General features: G+C 39.8%; 1 long non-coding RNA gene across 1 annotated transcript; it reads left to right on the top strand.

Annotated features, from left to right (window-relative positions):
• The first annotated feature begins 288 nt into the window (after positions 1-288).
• On the top strand, positions 289-17,999 carry LOC130541597 (uncharacterized). Its single transcript, XR_008955673.2, has 3 exons — positions 289-621; positions 2,117-2,644; positions 16,399-17,999. It is a non-coding gene; the product is annotated as an uncharacterized LOC130541597 (long non-coding RNA).
• The last annotated feature ends 1,560 nt before the right edge of the window (positions 18,000-19,559 follow it).

Genomic DNA, 19,559 nt, shown 5'->3' with positions numbered 1-19,559 from the left:
AGGCCCTATGAAAGAGTCTATTTGAAACGTTATAGGGACATACATTTCTCTTATATGTTGACAAATGTTTGGCATAACCCATATGTAAGCCAACTATGAACAAAAGCTTTGATCAGACCTATTTCTTCCTCTTTGGTCACTCTTCCAAGAACTCCAATTTCATGATGTTGCTTTAGTAGAATTTAAAGAGCAGGCTAATACTGTGTAATTAATAGCATTTAGTTTTGTATCATCTCAGGATATTAATTACAAACAACAAAAGCTCACTCTGACTGATTAAACAGAAAAAGGGTTTATTAAAATATTATTGGGTAGATTATAGAACTCTTGGAAAAGCCGCAGAACCAGGCTTGAGGCTAAGCATATAGGGGAAATGTCCAAAAACCACACCACAAAACTAGCCTGGTGAGGAAGTTCTACTGCCACAGCGACTGCTCCACCATTGCTACATCATGCCAGGAACACATCCTTGCCTCCTCAGCCAGCCGCAAAAGGGAGCCACCACCCCTGCCAGCAAAATGTCTTCTGCAAGGAGACCCTCTTCCAATTGTTCCTTTCCAGAGCATAGCTCTGACTGGTAGAGCCTCCGTCACAGTGCACACCCTGACTGCAAAACAGACTGTGAGATTTACTTTCTGGGTTCTACCTTGGGAAGAAGGAATACAAGTCTGTAAAGGGAAGAAGGAATACAAGTCTGTAAAATAGTCCATACATAGTGACAGTGTGCAAAGAGTACTGGAAAGCAAGGGAAAGGATTACATATATTTGCTACAGGCCCAAATTATCACTGGTTTCAGATCCAGGCAAGTTGAGACAACACCTGCACTGTCAGCCACATATTTGAAGCATCTGTCAGGGCATCCAGTTTTGCTAGCTGAAAATGACCTGGATGGATGCTGGGCTTTAAAAAAAAGAAAGAAACAAAAGAAAAGAAAGAAGAAACACTTAATACCTCAGGCAGCAGGCTGTACCCTACAGTAAGGTAGACCTAACTGTATTTATTAATTGTGCTATGATGTTGACTGCTAAGATGTTATCATGGGTCCCAGACCCAGGGAATTGTTAGAATGATCAGAGCTAATATTGTGAGCTTAACAATTCCACCTGATATCTCCTCTATATCTTCCATTTACTTTTCTCCATTTCACTCTTTCTACCTTCATCCAGGTACCATCATCTCTCACTTGGACTAATCATAAGAACCTCTTAACTGGTCTTCAACTCCCAATCCCCTATAAGCTAAACACCACTCTGCCAAAATGATCTTTCAAAAATACAAAGGCAATTGTGTTACCCTGCCTGCTGTCCTTCCTTCACTGGCTTCCTGTTACACTTAGAAAAAATAGTTGAACTCCTTAACATTGACCCGTAAGGTTCTAATTGTTTGGCTGTTCCCATAAGTCCAGTCCATGCAACGCTCCTCTCCCTGGGTTTGGCTTAACAGGCCCTGGTCTCTCTATTCCCGATATGTGCCAGGTTCGTTCTTCCCTCCCAGCCTTCACACATGCTGCTCTCTCAGCCAGGAACTCTCCCTGATGGACTTTCATGTTCCATACAAGGTTCAGGCAAACTCTCATGGATTCTTTCAGATGAGGTTAGTTCCCTCTGTTTTATGCTTTTATAAATCTGAACAACTCCTTCATGACACATGTAACCATTATACTTAAGTAATTATCAAGGTAACCATTTGTTTTGTTTAATGTCTGTTATCCTTGCTGAATTTAAATTCCATGTGTTATTCACCACTGCTACATGCCCAGCACCTCACAGTTCCTAAGACATATGAGGCCTCAATAAATATTTCTTGGCCAGATGTGGTGGCTCACGCCTGTAATCCCAACACTTTGGGAGGCCAAGGCAGGTGGATCACCTGAGGGCAGTGAAACTCCGTCTCTACTAAAAATACAAAAATTAGCCAGATGTGGTGGTGCATGCCTATAATCCCAGCTACCCAGGAGGCTGAGACTGGAGAATTGCTGGAACCCTGGAGACAGAGGCTGCAGTGAGCCGAGATCATGCCACTGCACTCCAGCCTGGGCGACAGAGCAAAACTCCATCTCAAAAAAAAAAATGTTGAATGGTTTTTACAGTCCGGTTCATTTCTCTTTCCTCCTAGAAATGAAGACTTGGCCATGCAAGCAAGGGGAGGTGAGACCTGATACTGCCAGAGAAGGAATAGGGCACTGTCAACTCGCTAACTGGGTCCTAGTATTGGCTATGTAACCCTAGACAAGTTACTTTACATTTCTAGACCTCAGTTCAGCAGTTGGAACACGTGGACTTTGGATTTTCTTCTTCCTGGAACTTCCTTTATGCACTCATGTTTGTTACTCACGCATGTATTTATCCATTGTCCATGTCTGCTTGTCAGTTTTAGTTACCTCCTACCCCCACCTGTCCAAGGTGCTCTTGTCCTCAGAAGATCCCAGTGGCATGAATAAGACAGACTTGGAAACTTTTATCCTAGATAAAACTGGTCTGGAACACATAAAAAGTATTTCCCCAACAATTTTGATTCACTTCAATTCCTGAAAACTAACTTCTGACTTTCAAAGAAAATTCCACTTCGGCAGCTGTACAGGTACTAACAACAGTTTACCCTTACCTGGAAGAAGAGCCTTGGAGGAGAAAACACACCATGTCGGTATGGGTGTGACAAAGTCTACTTTTTCTAGCACTCCTGGGGCTCACAGAGAAGGCATTTATCAAGGGGCGAGATGAAAGCAGACTCAGATTTCATATAGCCAGTTCTTGCAGTCCATGTCAGTAAAAGTGAAAAAGCCCAGCAATAATGCATTGTCTCATTAAGGCTAATGTGAGTAAGATAATTCAAGTATGTAGATTTCTGGTAGTGTAATTTTATCTCAACAAAGAACTTAGAACAATGAGAAAAGTAAATAGAAACCATAATCCTATCATAACAGCCCCTGAAACCTGTGAGCGCAAGGGGGATCTAGAATATTTCCAATGCCCCCTTGCAGTTAGTTAATCCCCTCCCAAAGGCACTGTTCAGATTCCTCACCATAGGTTAGTTTTCCTTATTCTGCATTTCCCTGACTAATAGTGTTGTTAAGCACGTTTTAATATGATTTATATACATAGAATCATACAGAACGTACTCTGCTGTGTTTGGCTTATTTGCTAAACATAGTGTCTTGATACACATCAAATTCCTGCTTTTTTAATACTTTCTTAAGTTTTCTTAATGCTAGGCAGTATTTCATTGTATGAATTTTCCATAATTTATTGATTTACCTGCAGATGGACATTTAGGTTATTACAATTTGGGGCTATATGAACAAAGTTGTTACGAATATTTATGTACAAGTCTTTCGTGGACATGTTATTTCTCTTAAATGAATATTTAGGGGCGGAGCTTCTTGGTCATAGCATGGTTGTATGTTTAACTTTATAAGAAACCGCCAAATTGTTTTCTGCATTGATTGTGCCACCTTACATTCATACTAGCACTGTATGAGAGTTCCAGGGGCTCCACCTCCTTGCCACACTTGCTTTGTCATTAATTTTAATATTAGCCATTTTTGTGGGTCTGAAATGATATCTTATGGGGCTTTTTAACTGCATTTCCCTGACTGATAATATGGTTAAGGATTTCACATGCGTTTTGGTCATTTATACATTTTCACTTGAACATAAATGTAGGTCTATTTCTGAGTTCTTTATGCTTTTCATTTATCGATATGTGTATTCATACACCAAAACCACACATTCTTGATTGATGAGCATTTATAGTAAGTATTGAAACCAGATAGTGTGAGACCTACAACTTTGTTATTTTCCAAGATTGTTTAAACTTTTCTAGATTCTTTGAATTTCCATGTAAATTTTAAATTTGGTCCATTAAGTTCTCCAAAAAAAAAAGCCAGCTGGGATTTTTATTAGGATTGCAAGGAATAAATAGATCAATTTAAGAGGACTGATACATTCAAAATAGTGTGTTATCCAATATGTGAACCTATATCTCTTCATTTATTTGGGTCCTGTCTAGTGTTTCTCCAGATTGTTTTATTATTTTCAGTGTAGCAGTCTTACAAATTTTTGTTAAATACATTACTAACATTTTATCTTTTATGCTGTCATAAAGTTATTTCTAAATTTTATTTCCAATTGTGTGGTGATGGTTTATAGAAATATAATTGATTTCTATATATTGACCTTGTATTCTGTGGCCTTGATAAAGTTACATATTAGTTCCAATACATATTTCTATAAGTTTCTTAGGAATTTCTGCATGGGCAATTATGCCATTTGTGAGTAAAGACATTTGTGCTTCTTCTTTCCAATCCATGCTTGTACTTATTTTTCTTACCTTATTGCACTGGCTGGAACTTCCAGGAAATGTTAGAATAGAAGTAGTAAATTGGGATATACTTGCCTTGTTTCTGATATTAGGGGGAAAATATTTCACAGTTAATATAATGTTAGCCAAGGCTTTTCATAGATGACCTTCATTGCATAGAGAAAAATTCTTTCTATTCCTAGTTTGCAAGAGTTTTATCCTCAATGCATGTTGAATTTTGTCAAATGCTTTCTCTACATCTATTCAGATGATATAATTTCTTCCTTTACTCAGTTAATTTGGTGAATTACATTTATAATATTAAATAAACCTTGCATTCTGTGACAAATCCTCTTAATATATTGCTAGACTCAATTTACTGGTATTTTCTTAAGGATTTTTGCTTCTATGCTCCTGAGGAATAACGATCTGTAACTTTCTTTTCATTTAATGTCCTTGTCAAGTTTCAATATCAGGGCTACATTAACCTGAAAAAGACTTGGTGAATATTCCCTCTTTCTCTGTTTTATGAAAGAAATTATGTATGATTGAAATTTTTATTTCTTAAGTGTGTGGTATAATTCACCAGTTAATCCTTTTGGACCTGGGGCATTCTATATGGGAAGGTTTTAAACTATGGGTTTTATTTCTGTAATAATTTTAGAGATTGTCTCAGTCAGGGTACAATGAGAGGAACAGAACCAGTTGGAAATGTACTTCAGAGATTTACTACAAGGACTCAATTTATGTGATTGCAAAGGCAGCTAGGCAAGTCTAAAATCCAGAAGTCAGGACATCAAGAGGTTAAGCTGGAACTCTGTCATAGGCTGAAGCTGTAATCCACACATAGAATTTCTTCAGGGAAGATTTAGCTTGGCTTTTAAAGCCCTTCAACTGATTGAATCAGACCAGCCTATATAAACTAGGATTTTCTCCCTTACTTAAAGTCAATTCATAATGGACTTTAATCACATCTACCTTCACAGCAACACCTAGATTAGTATTTGATTGAGTAACTAGGGACTGTCATGCAGCCAAGCTGACACGTCAAAAGACCATCACAGGGCTGTCAAGTTTTCATTTATGTGTTAGTTTTTTATTTTCAAGGAATTTGTGCTTTTCATCTAAGTTGTAGAATTCAATATGAAGTTGTTTATAATATCCACTCATTTTAAATATAACAATGTCACGCCTATCATTTGTGAAATGGTTTCATTTTTAAATATACAAATATCATCGTGTGTGTGAAGGTACTCACGCCACAAACTAAATAAGGATAATAATGTTTGAAGTAATGATAGTAGTCATAATAATAATTTTTAAGACCTAGGATTCATCTCTTATTCCTCTTTTCCTCACCTCCCACATACTACTTCTTCCTAGATCCCAAGTTCTGCCTTAAGCTTATTATCACTTCTCATCTTCTCATTATCTTCAATGTTCTTACCCTAATTAGAGCCACCATCATCCTCACCTGAACCACTGCAGAAGTTTCCTATCTTGTGTCCTGATTTCTATCTTGTCTCCGTATTCCTATCTTGTGCCACAGCAATCCCATATCAGAACAACCACAGCAATCATATAAAATATAGAGAAGATTATGTCCTCCCTAATTGAAATGATCAAATATCTTGCCATTGTAGCTAGAGAAAAATCTGAAGACCTTACTGTCCTACAAAGCACTTCATGCTGTGGCACTGACTCTTATGCTGACTTCATCATATCTTTCTTTCCTTGTTCACTAAGTTGCAGGAATATTGGCATTCTGGTGGCTTCCCTCCCTTTAAAGTAACCTTTTAACTGACTAAAATTGAAGTATAAATTCATAAAAGCTCACCAAGTACAGGTATACAACTTAATAAAGCTTCATAAGCTAAACAACCATGCAACCAATGCACAAATGAAGAAATAACATGTTACCAGCATCTCAGAAGCAGTCCACCTGGGAAGCAGGTCCTCAGAAGCAGTCCGAGTCACTACCAGCCCCCAAACATTAACTTTTTCCTGGCATCTAACACTGTACATTTGTTCTTCATGTTCTGAACTGTATATAAAGGGAATCATACAGTATGAACTCTTTGGTGCCTGGATTTTTTTTCCCCAAAATTGTGTTTGTGATACTGATTCATTTTCTGGTTTGTAGATATAAATTGTTCATTCTGATTGCTGTATGGTATTTCTCTATGAGAATATGCTACCATTTATGCATCCATTTTATTGCTAAAAGGTATTTTAGTAGTTTCCAATTTGGAATTTTTAAAAATAGTGCTAATGTGAATATTTACGTATTTGTCCTTTTGTGACTATATGTACACACTTCTGTTAGGTACATACCTAGGAAAATATAATGACTGGGTCAGAGGATAGGGATATGCTCAGCTCTAGTGAATACTGTTAACTTTTCCAAATTCTTTCTACCATCTATTATTCCCATCAGCAGTGTATGAAAGTTTCAATTGCTCCACACTCTGTCTAAACTTGGTATTGTCTATCTTTTTTCGTGTTAGCCATTTCGGTGGCTATGTGGAGATAACACGTTGTGACTTGAATTTGCATTTCTCTTATGAATGATGAGATTAAACTCTTTATTATATGTTTATTGGAAATACGGAAATGCCCTTTCATGAATTGCCTGTTCAGGTTGTTCAGATATTTTTCTATTTGCTCATTTCTTGTTTTTTTGTTGATCTGTGAGTAGGAACACATGTGTATATATGTTCTGGGAAGAAGCCCTTTGTTAAATATAGATATTACATACAGCTTCTCCATCTCTGTGGCTTGGCATTTTGCACTCTTGGTGGTGTTTTTGATAATCAGAAATTTTTAGTTTTAATGAAATCCAATTTGTCATTTTTCCACCTTATTGGTATGCTTTTTATTACCTGATTAAGGAATCTTTCCTATTGACAAGATCTGAAGACATTCTCCCAGAGTTTAGAATTTTGTTTGTTTGTTTTTGGTTGTGTAATATATTTTTATTTTCTATGGGTACATAATATACATATTTATGGGGTACATGTGACATTTGGTTACACACACATAGAATGTATAATGATCAAGTCACAGTGTTTAGAATATCCATCACCGTGAGCATTTATCGTTTATCTGTGGTGAGGACATTTCAGTTCCTCACTTCCAGATATTTTGAAAGATACAACACATTCTCATTAACTATAGTCAGCTCACTCTAATATCAATCATTAGAACTTGTTTATTCTATTTAGCTATATGTTTGTACCCATTAACCAACCTCTCTTTTTTTTTTTTTTTTTTTTTTTTTTTGAGAGGGAGTCTCGCTCTGTCGCCCAGGCTGAAGTGCAGTGGCGCGATCTCGGCTCACTGCAAGCTCCGCCTCCCGGGTTCACGCCATTCTCCTGCCTCAGCCTCCCGAGTAGCTGGGACTACAGGCGCCCGCTACCACGCCCGGCTAATTTTTTGTATTTTTAGTAGAGACGGGGTTTCACCGTGTTAGCCAGGATGGTCTCGATCTCCTGACCTCGTGATCCGCCCGCCTCGGCCTCCCAAAGTGCTGGGATTACAGGCGTGAGCCACCGCGCCCGGCCTAACCAACCTCTCTTTATCCCCCACAACCCCATGCACATACACGCCTTTCCCAGCCTCTGGTAACTATCATTCTATTCTCTACCTTCATGAAATCACCATTTTTAACTCCCACATATGATGGAACATGTGATCATTGTCTTTCTGTGTCTGGCATATTCTATTTAACATAATGACCTCCATCCAGTTTCATCCATTTTGCTGCAAATAATATGATTTCCTTATTTTTATGGCTGAGTAGTATTCCATTATATATTTATATATATATATATATATAAATATATAATATTTTCTTTGTGCATTCTTCTGTTGATGGACTCTTAGGTTGATTCCATATCTTTGCTATTGTGATAGTGCTGCAGTAAACATTAGGATGCGTATATCCTTTTGATATACTGATTTTCTTTCCTTCAAATAAATACTTAGTAGTGGGATTGCAGGATCACATGGTAGTTCTATTTTTAGTTATTTCAGAAATCTCCATACTGTTACCCATAATGGCTGTATTAATTTGCATACCCACCAATGGTGTATGAGAATTCTCTGCATCCTCTCAAGCATCTGTTATTCTTCATCTTTTTGATCATAGCCATTCTTGCTGGAGTGAGAGGATATCTCACTGTGGTTTTAGTTTGCATTGCCCTGAGGATTAGTGATATTGAGCAATTTTTCATATACTTGTTGGCCATTTGTATATCTTCTTTTTAGAAATGTCTGTTTAGATCCTTTGCCCACTTTTTAACAGGGTTGTTTGGTTTTTTGCTGTTGTTTGAATTCCTGCATACCCAAAATATAATACTTATATTTTGTTTTAAGAATTTTTTTATTAGGTTGGTGCAAAAGTTATCGTGGTTTTTGTCATGACTTTATTTTTTTATTATACTTAAAGTTCTGAGATACATCTGCAGAACATGCAGGTTTGTTACATAGGTATACATTTGCCATGGTGGTTTGCTGCACCCACCAACCCATCATCTATATTTTAAGCCCCACATGCATTAGGTATTTGTCCTAATGCTCTCCCTCCCCTTGTACTCCACCACCCCTGACAGGCCCTGGTATGTGATGTTCCCCTCCCTCTGTCCATGTGTTCTCATTGTTCAACTCCCACTTATGAGTGAGAACATGTGGTGTTTGGTTTTCAGTTCCTGCGTTAGTTTGCTAAGAATGATGATTTCCAGCTTCATCCATGTCCCTGCAAAGGACATGAACTCATTCTTTTTTATGGCTGCATAGTATTCCATGGTGTATATGTGCCACATTTTCTTTAGTCTATCATTGATGGGCATTTGGGTCGGTTCCAAGTCTTTGCTATTGTGAATAGTGCTACAATAAACATGTGTGCACATGTCTTTGTAGTAGAATGATTTAGAATCCTTTGGGTGTATACCAGTAATGGGATTGCTGGGTCAAATGGTATTTCTGGTTAGAGATCTTTGAGGAATTCCTGCATTGTCTTCCACAATGGTTAAGCTAATTTACACTCCCACCAACAGTGTAAAAGTGTTCGTATATATCCACATCCTCTCCAGCATCTATTGTTTCCTGACTTTTTTTTTCTTTTTTTTTTTGGGGGGGTGGGGACAGAGTTTCACTCTTGTTGCCCAGGCTAGAGTGCAATGGCATGATCTCGGCTCACCACAATTTCCGCCTCCTGGGTTCAAGCGATTCTTTTAAATTATGTGTGGTGGCGCAAGCCTGTAATCCCAAGTAGCTGGGATTACAGGCATGCGCCACCACACCCAGCTAATTTTTTATTTTCAGTAGAAACAGGGTTTCTCCATGCTGGTCAGGCAGGTCTCAAACTCCCAACCTCAAGTGATCCACCCGCCTCAGCCTCCCAAAGTGCTGGGATTACAGGCATGAGCCACCACGCCTGGCCCCTGACTTTTTAATCATCGCCATTCTACCTGGAGTGAGATGGTATCTCATTGTGGCTTTGATCTGCATTTCTCTAATGTCCAGTGATGATGAGCTTTTTTTCATGTGTTTGTTGGCCACATATATGTCTTCTTTTGACAAGTGTCTGTTCATATCCTTTGCCCACTTTTTGTTGGGGTTGTTTGTTTTTTTCTTGTAAATTTATTTAAATTCCTTGTAGATTCTGGATATTAGACCTTTGTCAGATGGATAGATTGCAAAAATTTTCTCCCATTCTGCAGGTTGCCTGTTCACTCTGATGATATTTTCTTTTGCTGTGCACAAGCTCTTTAGTTTAATTAGATCCAATTTGCCAATTTTGGCTTTTGTTGCAATTGCTTTTGGTGTTTCAGTCATGAAGTCTTTGCACATGCCTATGTCCTGAATGGTATTGCCTAGGTTTTCTTCTAGGGTTTTTATGGTTTTAGATTTCACATTTAAGTCTTTAATCCATCTTGAGTTAATTTTTGTATAAGGTGTAAGGAAGGGATCCAGTTTCAGCTTTCTGCATATGGTTAGGCAGTTTTCCAGCACCTTTTATTACATAGGGAATTCCTTCCCCATTGCTTGTTTTCATCAGGTTTGTCAAAGATCAGATGGTTGTAGATGTGTGGCATTATTTCTGAGGCCTCTGTTCTGTTCCATTGGTCTATATATCTGTTTTGGTACCAGTACCATGCTGTTTGGTTACTGTAGCCTTGTAGTATAGTTTGAAGTCAGGTAGCGTGATGCCTCCAGCTTTATTCTTTTTGCTTAGGATTGTCTTGGCTATGTGGGCTCTTTTTTGGTTCCACATGAAATTTAAAGTACTTTTTTCTAATTCAGTGAAGAAAATCAATGATAGCTTGATGGGAATAGCATTGAATCTCTAAATTACTTTAGGCAGTATGGCCATTGATTCTTCCTGTCCATGAGCATGGAAGTTTTTCCAGTTGTTTGTGTCCTCTCTCATTTCCTTGAGCAGTGGTTTGTAGTTATCCTTGAAGAGGTCCTTCACGTCCATTGTAAGTTGCATTCCTAGGTATTTTATTTTCTTTGTAGCAATTTTGAATGGGAGTTCACTCATGATTTGGCTCTCTGTTTGTCTATTATTGGTGTATAAGAATGCTTGTGATTTTTACACATTAATTTAGTATCCTGAGACTGCTGTATTTGCTTATCAGCTTAAGGAGTTTTTGGGCTGAGAAAATGGGGTTTTCTAAATATACAATCATGTCATCTGCAAACAGAGACAACTTGACTTCCCCTCTTCCTGTCTGAATGCCTTTTATTTCTTTCTCTTGCATGATTGCCCTGGCCAGAACTTCCAATAATATGTTGAAATAGGAGTGGTGAGAGAGGGCATGCTTGTCTTGTGCAGGTTTTCAAAGGTAATCCTTCCAGTTTTTGCACATTCAGTATGATACTGGCTATGGGTTTGTCATAAAGAACTCTTACTATTTTGAGATATGTTCCATCAATACCTAGTTTATTGAGTGTTTTTATCATGAAGAGGTGTTGAATTTTATTGAAGGCCTTTTCTGTATCTATTGAGATAATCATGTGGTTTTTATCATTGGTTCTGTTTATGTGATGGATTACATTTATTGATTTGCGTATGTTGAACTGCCCTTGCATCCCAGGGATGAAGCTGACCTGATCGTGGTGGATAAGCTTTTTGATGTGCTGCTGGATTCAGTTTGCCAGTATTTTATTGAGGATTTTCACATCGATGTTCATCAGGAATATTGGCCTGAAATTTTCTTTTTTTGTTGTGTCTCTGCCAGGTTTTGGTATCAGGATGATGCTGGCCTCATAAAATGATTTAGGGAGGATTCCCTCTTTTTCTATTGTTTGGAATAGTGTCAGAAGGAATGGTACCAGCTCCTCTTTGTACCTCTGGTAGAATTTGGCTGTGAATCCTTCTGGTCCTGGGCTTTTTTTTTTTTTTTTGTGGTTAGTAGGCTATTAATTATTGCCTCAATTTCAGAACTTGTTATTGGTCTACTCAGGGATTCGACTTCTTCCTGGTTTAGACTTGGGAGTGTGTATGTGTCCAGGAATGCATCCATTTCTCCTATATTTTCTAGTTTATTTGCGTAGAGGTGTTTATAGTGTTCTCTGATGGTAGTTTGTATTTCTGAGGGATCAGTGGTGATATCCCCTTTATCATTTTTTATTGTGTCTGTTTGATTCTTCTCTCTTTTCTTCTTTGTTAGTCTGGCTAGCAGTCTATCTATTTTGTTAATCTTTTCAAAAAACCAGCTCCTGGATTCATTTTTTGAAGGGTTTTTCATGTCTCTATCTCCTTCAGTTCTGGTCAGATCTTAGTTACTTCTTGTCTCCTGCTAGCTTTTGAATTTGTTTGCTCTTGCTTCTCTAGTTCTTTTAGCTATCATGTTAGGGTGTCGATTTTAGATCTTTCCTGCCTTCTGATGTAGGCATTTAGTGCTATAAATTTCCCTCTTTATGCTGCTTTAGCTGTGTCCCAGAGATTCTGGTACATTGTGCCTTTGTCCTCATTGGTTTCAAAGAACTTATTTATTTCTGCCTTAATTTCATTATTTACCCAGTAATCATTCAGGGGCAGGTTGTTCAGTTTCCATGTAGTTGTTCAGTTTTGAGTGAGTTTCTTAATCCTGACTTTTAATTTGATTGCACTGTGGTCTGAGAGACTGTTTGTTATAATTTCCATTCTTTTGCATTTGCTGAGGAATGTTTTACTTCCAATTATGTGGTCAATTTTAGAATAAGTGCAATGTGGTGCTGAGAGGAATGTACATTCTGTTGATTTGGGGTGAAGAGTTCTGTAGATGTCTATTAGGTCTGCTTGGTCCAGACCTGAGTTCAAGTCCTGAATATCCTTGTTAATTTTCTGTCTCATTCATCTGTCTAATACTGATAGTGGGGTGTTAAAGTCTCCCACTATTATTGTGTGAGAGTCTAAGTCTCCTTGTATGTCTCTAAGAACTTGCTTTATGAATCTGGGTGCTCCTGTATTGGGTGCATATATATTTAGGATAGTTAGCTCTTCTTGTTGCATTGATCCCTTTACCATTATGTAATGTCTTTCTTTGTATTTTTTGACCTTTGTTGGTTTAAAATCAGTTTTATCAGAGACTAGAATTGCAATCCCTGCTCTTTTTTTTTCCATTTGCTACATCCCTTTATTTTGAGCCTATGTGTGTCTTTGCAAGTGAGATGGGTCTCCTGAATACAACACACCAATGGGTCTTGACTCTTTATCCAATTTGCCAGTCTGTGTCTTGTAATTGGGGCATTTAGCCTATTTACATCTAAGGTTAATATTGTTATGTGTGAATTTGATCCTGTCATCATGATGCTAGCTGGTTATTTTACACATTAGTTAATGCAGATTCTTCATAGTGTCTTTGGTCTTTATATTTTGGTATACTTTTGCAGTGGCTGGTACCATTTTTTCCTTGCCATATTTAGTGCTTCCTTCAGGAGCTCTTGTAAGGTTGGCCTGGGGGTGACAAAATCACTCAGCATTTGCTTGTCTGTAAAGGATTTTATTTCTCCTTCACTTATGAAACTTAGTTTGGCTGGATATGAAATTCTGGGTTGAAAATTCTTTCCTTTAGGAATGTTGAATATTGGCCCCCACTCTCTTCTGGCATGTAGGGTTTCTGCAGAGATACACTATTAGTCTGATGGGCTTCCCTTTGTAGGTAACCTGACCTTTCTCTCTGGCTGCCCTTAACATATTTTTTTTTTCATTTCAACCTTGGAGAATCTGACAGTTATGTGTCTTGGGGTTGCTCTTCTCAAGGAGAATCTTAGAGGTGTTCTCTGTATTTCCTGAATTTGAATGTTGGCCTGCCTTGCTAGGTTGGGAAAGTTCTCCTCGATAACATCCTGAAGTGTGTTTTCCAACTTGGTTCCATTCTCCCCGTCACTTTCACATACACCAATCAATCGTATGCTTGCTCTTTTCACATAGTCCCATATTTCTTGGAGGCTTTGTTTGTTCCTTTTCATTCTTTTTTCTCTTATCTTGTCTTCATGCTTTCTTTCATTAAGTTGATCTTCAGTCTCTGATATCCTTTCTTCTGCTTGATCAATTCGGCTATTGATACTTGTGTATGCTTCACAAAGTTCTCGTGCTGTGTTTTTCAGCTCCATCAGGTCATTTATCTTCTTCTCCAAACTGGTTATTCTAGTTAGCAATTCCTGTAGCCTTTTATCAAGGTTCTTAGCTTTCTTGCATTGGGTTAGAACATGCTCCTTTAGCTCAGAGGAGTTTGTTATTACCAACCTTCTGAAGCCTACTTCTGTCAATTCGTCAAATTCATTCTCCGTCCAGTTTTACGCCCTTGTTGGAGAGGAGTTGTGATCATTTGGAGGAGAAGAGGCATTCTTGGTTTTGGAATTTTCAGCATTTTGGGGCTGGTTTTTCCTCATCTTCATGGATTTATCCGCCTTTGAGCTTTAATGCTGATGCCCTTTGGATGGGGTTTTTGAGTGGGTGTCCTTTTTGTTGATGTTGATGTTATTGCTCTCTGTTTGTTAGTTTTCCTTCCAACAGTCAGGCCCCTCTTCTGCAGGTCTGCTAGAGTTTGCTGGAGGTCCAGCAAAGATTGCTGCCTACTCCTTCCTCTGGAAGTTTCATCCCACAGGGGTACCTGCCTGATGCCAGCCAGAGCTCTCCTGTGTGAGGTATCTGTCGACCACTCCTGGGAGGTGTCTCCCAGTCAGGAGGCACAGGGGTCAGGGACCCACTTGAGGAGGCAGTCTGTCCCTTAGTAGAGCTTGAGCACTGTGCTGGGAGATCTGCTGCTGTCTTCAGGGCTGGCAGGCAGGAAATTTTAAGTCTGCTGAAGCTGCACCCACAGCCACCCCTTCCCCCAGGTGCTCTGTCCCAGGGAGATGGGAGTTTTATTTATAAGCTCCTGACTGGGGCTGCTGCCTTTCTTTCAGAGATGCCCCACACAGTGAGGAGGAATTTAGAGAGGCACTCTGGCCACAGCCGCTTTGCCACACTGTGGTGAGTTTGGCTTCCTTAACACTGTAAGGGGAGACAGCCTACTCAAGCCTCAGTAATGCTAGACACACCTCCCCGCACCAAGCTCAATCATCCCAGGCCAACTTCAGACAGCTGTGCTGGCAGCAAGAATTTCAAGCCAGTGGTTCTTAGCTTGCTGGGCTCCATGGGACCCGCTGATCAAGATCACTTCGCTCCCTGTCTTCAACACCCTTTCCAGGAGAGTGAACAGCTCTGTCTCAATGGGGCTCCAGGCGCCACTGGGGTATGAAAAAAAACTCCTGCAGCTAGCTCAAGGTCTGCCCAAACAGCCACCTAGTTTTGTGCTTGAAACCCAGGACCCTCATGGTGTAGGCACACGAGGGAATACCCTGGTCTGTGGGTTGCCAAAACCATGGGGAAAGTGTAGTATCTGGGCCAGGTAGCACAGTCCCTCACGGCTTCCTTTGGCTAGGGACGGTAGTTCCCCACCCCTTTGCACTTCCTGGGTGAGGCGACGCCCCACCCTGCTTCTGCTCACCCTCCATGGGCTGCACCCAATGTCTAACCAGTCCCAATGAGATGAACCAGGTACCTCAGTTGGAAATGCAGAAATCACCTGCCTTCCGCGTTGGTCTTGCTAGGAGCTCCAGACCAGAGCTGGTCCTATTCAGTCATCTTGCCAGCTCTCTTTAAGAAATTTTTTATCTATGTTCATGAAAGAGGTTGACCAAAGTTTTTCTTTTACATTTGAAATTTTTATATTGTTTTCTTCTACTTCAACTTGAATTTCCATTTTACTTCTTTATGACATTTTTAGTGTAACATATGCTTAAATATATTTATTGACTACTCTCTTTGAAAGAATGTGTAAGTACATTGAAATTGAAATATTTGTCTCTTATTCCCTATGGTTATAAGGCTCTGTGTTTATAAATTCTTCTAAGTCAGACATCATTATACTTATTAGGATTAATAATAATTATTGTTCATTTTACCAAATAAAATATACTTATATTTTATAGATAATAATATTTAAAGTTTTATTAGAAACATTTAATGAACTTATAAGAGCTGTCTCTTTTTTGTTTTCAATTACTTCATAGAACCATAGAAAATATTATCTGTTGATAGTTTCCATCTTTTTATATGTAAGTAACTAAGGAAACTTGTTTATGTGGCTACTCAAGTTGGGTTTCCTGGCAGAGATGAGGGAGATTGCCAGGACATACAATTTAGTATGCTCCCAGATTCTAACACATAAGATGGGCCATGACAAGGGACACTAATGTTCCTGAAGAAGTAATGATCAAGTTGTAAGTCATAGGGGTAGTACAGAAGGTCCAGGGAAGTTGCCAAGGTGGGATGAGTAAGGAGAAAAAATGCCTTAGGAACAGGGGACACAGAGTCAAAGAAAGGACGATGCCAACTCCTGGGAGGGGCAGACACTGCGGTTCCTAGCCATCTGTGGGGCAGCCCCACAAAAGGCTCCTGTGGGGTGGGCAGTCTCAGGAGCGAGTGCAATGGGGATGTCTTGTCACTGACATTAAAGAAAGGGGTGATGAGAGAGGGTGTTTCTCTCTTGTGGTATTTTGGGGAATAATCTTCTTCACTGATGTTGTCTTATACTAAAGTACTTTCTTCTTTCTCTCAGTTTACTTTCAACTAAGGAAAATGTCCTAGCAGCAGCAGAAATAAGGCAAAGTCCCCTGCCAGCACCACTCCCAACTCAGGTCCCACAGCCCTGTCCTCCCCAGGTGCCTGAGCCCTGTCTCCCACCCTTCATACAGTAGAAGTCCAGCTGTTAATACCACTTATGCCAGCAAGACTGCGCAGCAAAGCAGAAATGACCCTCAGACGCCACCTTCTCTGACCTGGACAAGAGGATACTGCATCCCCCGCCCACTTCCATCCCCTTACTTCCAGCAATAATAGGGACCACCACACAACCTAGAAGATGCTACCTGTCTTCAGATTCAAGATGGAAGATATTGTCATAGTCTACTGGGGTCTCCTCCCTGAATCGACAGCCCCTCCCAGCTTTTCACCCAGGAGACAACATGGTTTAGACAGAGTGCCACGTTTTCAAACCTTCCACCTGTGATCCAAATATGCCATATTTCCACCGGCTACCTTCTCTACCACACTGCCTTCTGCTGGCTATATGAGATTCCTGCAAGAACACAGAACATTCACATCTCTGCCTCAATGGAATTCAAAAACTTCATTAACGTTTCTAGGAGCAAACATTGTTTAAAAAAATTAACACATGAAAACTGCTTAAATCAATGAAAAATTTGCCAGAATTCTTTACAGCACAACTCCACACTCTTTGATGAAGACAATCACATTGTCTGTTTGTATTTTCTCCCTAATAATCTCCATAAATCCTAACAAAGCTCACCCCTTCCTCTGGACTTTGAACCTATTCCAAGACCTATGATGTTTTTTTTCTCTCTCTGCTTCCCAATCAAACATATGTATCCCTGACTGGTCATGTCTCTGCTCTTTGCTGGAGATGTAAAAAAGTCAAGAGAGACAAAGTCACAGAGAGACAAAGGACAAATGGAGGAAAGTGGAGACTGAATGGTAAATCCTTGGAAGGACCCTAGAGGCAATCAGGGGCCACCCAAGAGTGACAAGGGGACCTGGTTCAAGTCAGAAGGTCTTCTTTTTCCCTCTGGTTGCCCAGTCTCAGTCTCTGATTTCAGCTGCCTCCAGACCCACCTCTACATGAGGCACCTATCCATTTCTGATTAGGGACTCGCCATGCAGGGAAGGTGAGGAGAGTACACAAAGGAGCCATCAGTGTCAGGGCTGCAGGAGGGATGAGCATGTGACAGGCCCTGCAAGGTTCATAGATGTGTGAGTGCTCAGCATCTGGGACCAGAATTATGAGCCTGGCTCTGCACAGAGCCCAGTCTGTTGGGGATGGACCCCAGAGAGAGTTATTACTGCAGCAGTTCTCACACTACTTGGCCTTGAAAATAATTTACACACTTAAGATTATTAAGGACCCTAAGTAGATTTTATTCATGTGATTTACATCTATTGATATTTCTTGTATTAAAAATTAAAACTAGAAAATTTTAAACACATTTTACATAAGTAGATATTGCACTAGCTGGCAGAGTGATGATGTCATTGCATATCATCTACTCTCCAGAAAATTCTACCATAGACTAATGAAAAAAATATGAGTAAAAATGTCAAATAATGTCAGCATTATGATTAAAATTGTTTTGATCTCACTGACCCTACTGAATGCATCTCAGGGACCCCAAGGTTCCCACACCACACTTTGACAACGACTGGTCTAGGGCATGATTGTAGGCCCGGTCTCCAGGGTCTCAGAGCACAACACACCACAGTAGCACAAGTCTCAAAGGGTTGAGGACATTCTCCTTGGTCTCAGCTTACTTGCGGGTTTTATTTATGCCTGTTGTTTAACTATCCAGCTAAATTAAGTTCTGACCTTTAATTCAATAATCATTAATCAGAACCAATTTAGCACTGCTAAATTGAGTTCTGTACCATTATTCAACAATCATTGACAACAACAGCTAGAAAGCATCTAGTTTATAAAACCTGAAGACAAAGAGAATAAGACACTGAGGCTCTCTAGAGAAGCCTCCTCGGTTGTCTCCTGCAGCAGTGGGGACACACATGTGCTGCATGAACCATTAGGCTGATCTGACGAGGGCTTCTATTAGGCACAGAGGGCATGTGGGATGATGTATTGAATGTATGTCTTCATAAGGGACAGCCTTGAATTATGTGCAGGCTTGTGGAAGCTGAGGAAGAAGGCAGAGCAGAGGATGTCTCCTGGGTTCCTATCTGGGTTTCTTCCTTGGGTTCCTAAGTGCAACCGGCAGGAGTTTCCTTGGGAGCTAATCATATTCAGTGATTATGGAAGTTTGAATCTAATCATATTATATCCCAGTTCTCCTCCCACCAGCCACACAATAGCCTCTCCCTTATTTCCATGGAGGCAAAACCACATCATAGTCAATTGAAAAATATACCTGAAGGATAAAAAATTTCAAGAACAATCAAGAGTGGAGATGGAAGAGAAAGGATAAGAACTAATTTTATAGTAGGATTGGGAAGGTCCCCCCAAATTGCACCCACTTCCCTTTTGCCTAGTCAAGATTATAGGTTCCTGGGTCCCTTCACTGTGCACAGGAATGTACCTGCTGGTTGATTTCAGACTGAAACAAAGAGTAGAGCTTCTGGTTCTTGTTCTAAATCTTGTTATTAAACTCTTCTCCTGGGCCTAAATTTTTCTCAAGCTCTTTGCATTGTAGGTATGTAGAATATATTTTTCTCTACAATTTCCACAGCTTAAAGTCTTTTTGTTTAAGTTTAGCAGGCAGAATTTCTTAAATAAACTTTAAGCTGACACTACTGCCTGTGTAGGTAAGAACCCCCATCCATCATCCACTGTCCGGCCCCAAACCACTGATGTGTTTCTAGCACCACCACCTGGGAACTGGTGGTATCAAAAGATCAGAGCTACCTGGGCTATGCCTTGGCAAGGAGCACAAGGTGCGTCCTTTGTGAGGCACACACTAGGACTAGGTTTCCATTTCTTTATTTTGAGAGATTCGGTAAACCTTCTCCTTGTCCGCTGACCAGCCCAGGAAGTCTTGGTGGTGAAGAGAAGAAAAGGATGTAGCTTTTCTTACATCCAATAAGATAAACAAATGCAGCTAGAGAACAAAAGACTGGATAAACTGCCACAGGATGGTCGATATGCATTGACCTAGAAAGAGACAGAATCCCCTCTACATCATTCCTGGAGGTGACAGCTCC

The sequence above is a fragment of the Pan paniscus genome, chromosome 1 (genome assembly GCF_029289425.2).
Source record: "Pan paniscus chromosome 1, NHGRI_mPanPan1-v2.0_pri, whole genome shotgun sequence".
NCBI lineage: Eukaryota > Metazoa > Chordata > Mammalia > Primates > Hominidae > Pan > Pan paniscus.
Note: the sequence above shows the minus strand (reverse complement) of the source record. Positions and strands in the feature narration are given on the sequence as shown.